This window comes from Cariama cristata, unplaced genomic scaffold (assembly GCF_000690535.1).
Source record: "Cariama cristata isolate BGI_N322 unplaced genomic scaffold, ASM69053v1 scaffold25207, whole genome shotgun sequence".
NCBI lineage: Eukaryota > Metazoa > Chordata > Aves > Cariamiformes > Cariamidae > Cariama > Cariama cristata.
The window spans coordinates 9,207-18,412 of NW_009628929.1; positions in this window are offsets into that span (position 1 = coordinate 9,207).

The window sequence follows — 9,206 nt, forward strand, 5'->3', positions numbered from 1 at the left end:
GACATTTCACTCAATCTTAATGATTCGATGGAGGTTCACATAGAGACAAAGACAAATGTGAGGCACGTCTGTATGAGCACGTACACTTGCAGGATGTGGGAGAAAAGCGCGCTGTTTTGGGAGACACCACATCTCACTACATGGCAGCACCAACACCCGTCCTGTACCAATCAAGATTTTCACTGAACTGATTAGAACACTTTTATTGCCCAGTAGGGCAATCAAGACAAGTATACATCCATTTTAAAAACAACCAACCTTTGTAATCTTACGACTGTAAACACTTGTTTTATTGAGTGACTTACATTCCCCCTAAGGAGCAAAGCAGCTATTGCATCCAAGAGTCAGTCATTTAGTCGGAAAGGCAAACATCGGCATTGCCAAGGGAAAGAAGAGCTTTATAACCTCTGAAGCAGCACAGTATAACTGCATCTCCTGCTGCCTTCCCAACTGGCAGTGCAGCAGACGTGGATTTTAGCCACCGCTCTCTGGTGTGGCAGTGGGAACGTCCAGTCGGTACGGAGCTTGGACTAGTGTTACTTCATAAGACGACTACCGTGATTATCCCAAACAAATAAGAGGGCTAAAACTGAAAAATCTCCATGTTATTGTCAAATAAAACGTTGTTTTGTGTGATAAATAAATGAATAAATAGCTAAATCTCCATGTTATTGTCAAATAAAACGTGTGAATGTATCTGCAGATAAAAGCAGGCTGGGTGGGGCAGAGAGCATCGTATCGCGTCCCATTTGCAGGACGCGGCTCGTGGCCCAGCTGCGGCGCTGGCAGAGGCAGGAGTGCCGTGCCACCAGAGCAGACTTACTGCAAGCTCCGCTCTCGGCTGAAGGACGCACTTAAAACCAGCTACGGTGGTTTTGTTTCTCATTAATCATTAATCAAAGGCAAATAAAATGCAATGAAGGAAAGCAAACACGCACGCCATGGGAACAAATGCGAGCAGGTGTTTGAGACGCGGGGCAGGTGACCCTGGCTAATTCGGGGGAATGGAGCTGGGGGAGAGGGAGGAGAGGAGCTCGGAAGGCAAAAATTTGCTTTCATTGGGGAACTGCGTTCACGGCACAGATTCCTGAGTTGTTACTTCAGGTGAGCAGACAACGTCACAGTCTCTGCTGAAGGTGGCTTCACACGTTACAGTATGGGACTCGGGTGTTTGAGCCGGGTGGTTTTAGACATGTGGATGGCCGCTTGTGCCGGAAGCATTCCCGAAACTATCTCCACAAGGCTTTTGCCTTCAGTAGGCACGCATTCTCCTGTGTCACTGCGATCCAGCTTACTCAGCAACACGCTGCTGCGAGCTTGTTTTGTTCGCAAGGAATACATCAGCACCGAAGGCAAACCTCTGTGGCAAGGCTGCCAATGCAGCCCTCTGAAAAACAGGATTTGACGAGGAAGGAGGGAGTCTAGGCTGGGCTCCCAGTCAGATGCTTACTCTGCAAGTATTTTTATAACCGTCAGTCCTGAAAACTGAAACCGAGATCCAAAAGAAGAATTAGGAAAGGGGAGAGAAACAGGTTGGTTCATTGATCCTTAGGTTTGTAGATTATGGCTATTAGTTACCTGTAGCCCGATGGGGTACAGGCTCAAAGGCTGTTAATGCACTACAAGTAACATAGTTTGGGGATATGAAAAGAGAAAAATCACAGTCTGAGATCTAAATCCTAGTTTCTACTTGTGAAAGGTGCCTTTTCAAGAGGGAGAAGTCCAAATACTCCCCATTCACATGCTAATTCCCTTGTTTCAACAAACTGATATTCTCCTTCAACTATTCACATTAGCATAAAACGAGGAGCTTCAATCTGCATTTTTCATAGGCTTCAAAAGATAACCAGGTTTCAAAATTTCCAAAATGCAACTACTCGGGGACGGTTCATACATGCTAAATGCGGAAGTATTGTAAATGCAATACTCATTTGCCTCCTGCATCCAGAATGTAATTTCCATTTTTATTTTAATCACGAGCTATCCATTGTTCCAAATTTCTTTAAATAAATGTCCCCCACTGCTACCCATAGCTTCTGCAGAAACAATTCTGAATATTTTGCAGGCAAAAATAGCAGAAGTGTTGAAATTCATGCCGTTCCTCTCCAGAGCAGATGACTGATGAAATGCATATTTCCAGGCCTGTGAAAATATGAGCCAGAAATAAATAGCAAATGAGATTATCCTTATATTGATTTCTCTGCAGTATGTTCTGATTAACCAGCAAATCAAAGATTTTTTTTTTCAAGCTGCCCCACCAAGATCACAGTCTTCATTCTCCGTATGCGTGCCTTCTGATAAGTAAGTGCTTCTTTTAGTTATCAGGTACCTGGAGGTTTTTCTGCTCTGCTCTCCAAAAAGCTTGGTCTTCTCCCTCTATTGTCTGAACTTTCAAAAGGTGGATTTTCTAATGTTGTCTTTGTTCTCTACAAAAGACTCCACCACCAAATGTGTTGTTCAGATCTTTTACAGCCTATTTCAAAACCAGCACGCCTTGCTGAAAATGTTCTGATGTACTTGGTCCTTCTTAAAGTGTTAAAGCAACCACAGGGACAGTCTGTCTGAGCCAGGGGGACACACTTTTTGTCACTGGAAGATTTTTTTCAGAAATCCAACCCAGTGTGTTCATCTGAAAGACTTTCTGTGATATAATCAATGGTTAGTTCAAGGACTCTGTTGCTGGTGTTATGATGAGCTGTCTGGCCTGAACTTCATGGTGGTGCTGAAATATCCCAAGAGCTAGTAGTCTAACCCGCCCTAATCATAATTAAAAATCTCCAGTATTACTGATCAGTATGACACCAGTCTAGGTGTCACGACAAAGAGCAATACCATGCCTTTACCTTTGTTCTGGTGGGAACATGCAGCTAACTTTCAAATGCTAAACAGCAGCCCAGATGTTGAGCAGCCTGTGACCCAAGGCTTGCTTTTGCGGTGGCACAGCTGTGATGCCTTGGCTGAGTTTTGCTTAGAAAGTTGTTGGCCAGCTGCAAGAAAGAGCGTGAGCTAAAGCCACGTGAAAGTACTTACACAGGCAGAAGTGAAATTGTAGAGGCAGTGACAGTTGGCTGGAAAATACTGGGGCGGGGGGGAAAGATGCAGCACCCCAAGAAAGAAGGCAGAGACCCAGCAGGCAGCAACTTGGCTGGATGAGGGACCACGATCCTCTCCAAAGAGCCACGGAGATGAAAACCTCCCCTCCTGACCAACAGCTCCCTGCCCGCCCAGTAATACTTGTCATACCCTGCTGAGCACTAAGTAATAGTTAATACTTCAGTAATACTGAGCCTGTTAGTTGTACCTATGTACCGTGTGCCTTAGTTGAAACAAATAGTTGCCGTCTGTTTTTAAACCTTGCAGTCTTTTGGCATAGTAGAAGGTGCCCAAGGTAAAACTACCCATTGAGCAAAGGCTGCAGGTGCAAGCACTAATCCTGGCTCCCTTCCTCCTCTCCCTCTTCGTGCCACGCAGCGAGACTTCAGGGCCTGAAGTTACCAGATACCACCAGCTAAAACGGAGACGGATAACACGCATCCCTAGGTAGTATTGCTGTCTAACAGAAGGAGTTGCTGTGAAGTGAAGAACTTTTTTCCACCGGTAAGTGGTATCAGCAGGCTCTCTCTAGCCATATTAAAGGGAGAATAAACCAGGACATTAAATTCTGACAGCGCCTCTTTAACCAGAAGAGGGAAGGAACAGGCTCTCACTAGAGGGCACATTGAGCTTGGATTTTATGCATCCTGTTCCAAACCAGCATGACGAGGTGAAAAACAGCAGGGTTGAAACCAGCTCCCCTGTATGACCGAATCCTCCTAGGCGGCAAGTTGCGGCCTGCCTTTAAAATGCTCCAACCACCCCTCGGCACCACAGCGCATGGGGCAGGGCGGTGGGTTACGTTACTTCGCTGTATGAAAGAGAATTTTTCCTGTGTCTGGTATCATGTCCATCCACACAGAAGAACAAGTCTTCACAGAACAACAAAAACAACTGCAGACGAACAAATCCCTGGGATGGTCACAACTGGGACTTTGTATGGGGGAAGGAGAAAGGAGGAAAGAAAAATATCACATGGTAGGCACGGCACGTCCTCGCTAATGGATGGCAAAATTCTCCAAAAGCTTTAATTTGAAGGAAACACCATAGAGATCACTGATGGACAAATTCAAGGACTGCTCCCAAGTGAAGACCTGGTAAGAAGGTAAACCAGTTTTGATTCTTACTGCTTGTGCTATTGGTAGCAGTGATAGCAACAGTAAGTCCTACTAAATATTTTGAGGAGTGTAAATAAAATGAGGCAAGGAATGAAAATATTCTATAAAAATTGTTCTTTCAAAACAGTACCCAGGAGGAGCTGCACCATGCATTATTTCCCCCCAAATAAACCACAGACCCCCCTAACCTTGCAGCTGTGTGATGAGCCAGGCTCATATCACTTTTTGCAGACATTCCTCAAAGCAGCAAAACGAGCCGTCCTCCATAATTAAAGACGGCAAGACTAATTGAACTATAACTGAAGGCAAAGAAATTGAGCTTTGCGTGCTAATAATGTACTGTGAGCTTACCAATGAAGGCAGGAAACAGCGATAAAAATACAATATGTGCACAGGAGGATGCTGCGCGCAGTGAGCTGTTGAAGCGTGCCATCTAGTGCCTGCGTGTGCCTGACTGGGGACTGCCCGTGGGAAAGTCACCACTTGCAGCACCCACATTCAGGAATTCCTCACGTTTCTGTTTTTTCAGAACATCTGTATGTCCCAGATGTTACGCTGAATGCTTCAAACTGCAGTTGCTGGTGTCATCTGGTTATTGGAGAAGGTAAGAGGGAGTGGGCTCAGCCGTGAGAGGCTGCTTATTCAACAGTGAGAGTTGCTCTGTAATCTGAAATAACTGCCTTGCCCGGTGGGCACTACAGTCCATTCCTCGTCTGCGAAGAAATGTGGAATTGGGAGGGGAGGGTGACACACAATTATTTTATCATATTCCTTTTTCTTTTTTCTTCCTTTCTAGCTGGAGTGGGGAATTAATCTCAAATGCAGTGATTTTGACTTCATGAGCGGAATGAAGTTTCTTTCTCAAGGTATAGTACTAAAGCCCCTGGAGAGACTGTGGAATAAAAAGAAACTAAATGAGGATGAACTATATTTCCCATCATGGCACAAATATAAACTCCAGCCTCTTTTGCTGTCCCGGTGACGGTGTGCTGGAACCTCCGAGACTGAGGCTGCTGGGGAGCAGAGGCTGCTGGGGAGCTACAGCTGCTGTCCTCGGGGACTGGCCCTCCGTCTCTGCTAGCTCCCCTTCCCTTGCTCTCTTAGCCACTTCTACACGTGCAGGTTGAAAAGCTAAACACGTTAGCTACAAAAAACAATCACGTTAACTTAATGAGGCTCTTACTGACACATAGAACCACCAAAGATTAGACCAAACAGGCTTTTCTTCGCAACACACAAAATGCAGATGTTAGGTATCGAGGGGGAAAAAAAAAAAAAGGCATTTTGCTCATTGAGAGCATCGTGGGGGACACTTAACATTTTTTCCATGAGAAATATTTTACTTTCCAATAATTATTTTCACAATTTAAAAAATTCACATCTGTCATAGTATGTCCTTTGATGTGTCCTAGAAAAGCAAAATGGGTATTGGTTCTCTGCTAAAAAAAAAATATTTGAAAGATAGGACAGTGCAGAATACAAACCCAGGTGTTCTCCTACCTGCAGGACAGGACAAACAGAAAAAGATGCAAGAGGCAGGGAGACACCACATTGCACACGTTTGCTGTTTTCAGCTATTACCAACAGCCGGAAAAGAGGGAAAACCCTGCAAGTGGCTGAGGGCTGGGGACAGCGGTTGCACATCACCGAGCAGTCAGCCTGTAGCTTCCCAGGAACACGGGAATTCAGATGGGGGAAGACTGTAGGTCAAATTTTACTAATCATCTCTCACTGCAAATTTTTTAGTGTGACAGGGGTTCTTCACCCAGCTTTGAGTGGCAGAAGACTACAGATAGAAGAGGAGAAAATTTGGAAGTAATCAATCACACGATTTTAAAGAAAAACCAAACAGCCCGCTGGCACGTCGTCACCCTGGTCTCACCTCTCCTTGGAGCGGGCTTCAACAGAGATTGCTTATTTGCGTGGAGGGAAAGCACCAGTGGAAGGTCTTGTCTCAGGCACCTACAAGTGTTTACAGAGAGGATTTGCCTTAGCGCCAGGGAAATCTGTTTAGACTATCAGTGGAAATCCAGCTTGAGGATGGGATGAGGTCAGTAATATTAGCCAAATCCTATTAAACCAACAGAGAGTTCAGATCGCTTCCTCAAAAAGAGCTATTCAAGGTGGGTTTAAGCCTAGAAAATGAAGAATGATAAATCCAAATTAAATCCTTTTAATCTCTCTCCATTTATCAGCATTCTTTTCCTCGAGGGAGAGACAGGATAAAAATTATGACGTGGGTATTGCTGTGATACTAGCATTGTCTCTTCTTTAACATTATAAAAGCAATTCAAAATTGCATTACAACTATTACAAGAAAAAATTTAATTCACTCCTTTGCAAGGGGTTCGCAGACAGAGCTGTACTGCAGGAGCGGTAGCAGAGGGCACCCCGCGGCAGGAGGAAGGGCACCCCGCGAGCTGCATTCTTATGCCACCGACTGCTGCCATAACATGATGAGCTGTGGTGGCTGCACAGGAGTTGGAGGCTCCGAACGAAGCACGCGCCGGCCTGTTCCCTTCGAAGGGATGCTGTCTGCTGGGCCAGTGCTTAACAGGGCAATTTACATCAAAAACAGAATGGCTTGATAGCCCCATCAGTGATTTGGAAATATCAGTGTAAAAATTACAGTCAAATAGTTTTTATCTTGGATGAGATGTAAATAACTCTCCAAAACCTTCATTTGGCACACTCAGCTTAGGGTACATGTTACTTCATATGGCTTTGGTACCAGTTTTGCATGTCACTAGGTTAAATCTGTGCAAGTGGTTAAAAATAGAGAAAGTATAGGAAGGATCTCTGTGTGTGTGTGTGCGCGCATACACTGGGAGAATCACCAAGAGTTAATCATTTTTAGATTTTTTTTTTCAGTGCTGCTGGGTAGCAAAGTAATTTATATTTGACATCCACAATTTGCCGGTAAGAGACCAACTAACATTTAACTCATTACTATTTTTAAGAGACTACTATTACCTTCCAGAAGCCAGCTGATTTTCTGACGCATAATTATACCGACAGCAAAGACCATCGTAACCTCACAGCTGCTTACCTGAGGGCTCAGAGGTGCCCGGCGAGGTAGCATCTCACCAGGGGACTTTGCCCGAATCTCCCGTTTCGGTGGCAGGGGCTGCTCTCCCCAGGCGGTCTGCGGGCAGGAACCTGCAATCTTTAGGCCTCCAAGAAGAGAATTTCAATGGGAGGGAGCATGAAAGAGGAGGTTGCCTAGTATAAAGCAACGCGTAACCAAAAGGATAAGAGAGGAAGAAAGAAATGGTGGGTTGAGCTTTATCTCCTTAACGTTATCCACAGGCAGACGACAGGCAGGACGCGGTCCGGCAGATGACCCGACGGCTTTGATCTCCCTTGCTCGTGCTGGGTGGGGTCTTCAGCAAGTCCCAGGGCAGCTGGCACTGCAGGAAGAACGATGCCCGAGTTGCCAGGTGTGGCTTTTGTAACACAAGAGCTGCTCAGTAGGAACCGGAGTGAAATGACCGATGTATTTTTTGTGAAAGAAGGGTTACTTGACCAGCATTTGAAATTTGATCCTTTTTGGAAGTAAAAGATAAGGTACATAGGGAAAACAAATAGCTTCAGAAAAATAAGCAATCATCTCCAATCAAAAGCAGGAATTCTAAGGTATTAGCTCCTCAGACTCACTTGCTCACGCGCTCCTTTTCACATTACGTATGAGCAGTGAGGGGGGATGCTCCGTACAAGAGAGAGGAAAGAAGATGCTCTCACAGCTCGGGGGGTTTGACGTAGGAAATACTGCCTATAACCAAAGCAGGCAATTCAGGTGTCAACAATTTCTCCTGCAGCACAGCAGCAGCTGATGTCATGACCAGAAGTAGGCAGCTGAACAGAAACAGAGCAACAGAAAAATGGATGAGAGAATCGCAGTCCAGAATTTCAGAAGCAACAGTACCTCATAAGCAGGGAGCTATAAAAAGCAAAACTGATTGAGAAAGGGAGTCATTCTCAGCTTGCATGAAAATGCATATCCCTCCCACCTGTGTGTAGCATCTCTGGCAGCGCGAATGCTACTTGACAGGCACAGACACAAATCACAAATGCTTCTTCTGTGAGAGAAGAAATGCAAGCTCTATTTACATTCGTCCAAAAACACATTGAGAAGAGAAAACTCCAAACAATTAAGATACTGGAAGTGTTCAAAACAGGTTACCTAAGCCAGAGATATTCATCCAGAGAGAGAATTCCCGAGTGCTGACTCACATGTACCTGAAACACAATTGCTATCTCCGCGCAAACAGTTGCCATAGATATCCGTGGACACACGAGAAGATGGGGCTGCGCCGCAACAGCCACGTTTCCCTCCCAGGGCTTCGCGGGTGGCCTTTCTGCCTGAAGGATGCTGCTGGGCGAAGCCTTGGTAGGTCAGGTCCCGTTTAAAGCTACTCTGCCTTTGCTGGCTTAGTTTTTTTGTGGGAGGCTCTGCCTGGAGATCTTGGGGGTTTAAAGGCAACGCGGTGAGAAAAGACAGTGAAAAGCCTCCGCGTGCTGCTCGTGGGCAAGCAGAGCTCACGTACCACTCTGCGTCACCGTGCCCGTGCCCAAAACGGGACTGCTTCTGGATGAGACTTTAGTCCAGACAACATACCTGTGCTCTGCTGCACGCTGCTGGCTGCCGTGGAACGGGCTCTTCTCCTCGGCTGTAGCTGTCTGGTCACACCCTGCTTGTCCGTGGGCCACACACAGGACACGCACACCAGTGGGACCGACAACACCCTCGGGTGGAGCTGACTCGACTACCGGAGATTAAATCACTCCTCTCCCTTGCAAGCTTCATGGTGAGAGGTCACTAACGCACAGAGTTGTACTGGTGCCGTGCTCTAAGCTGTAAGGGTAGCATCATTTACCAGGATTAGTGCCTGGTTTAGAGCAGCTAATATTATCTTATAACACACAGAAGTGGTGATGTCCAGGGTTATATCAAGAGCTGAAACTTGAAGGCAGAAAATTCATTTGTGTCTTCCA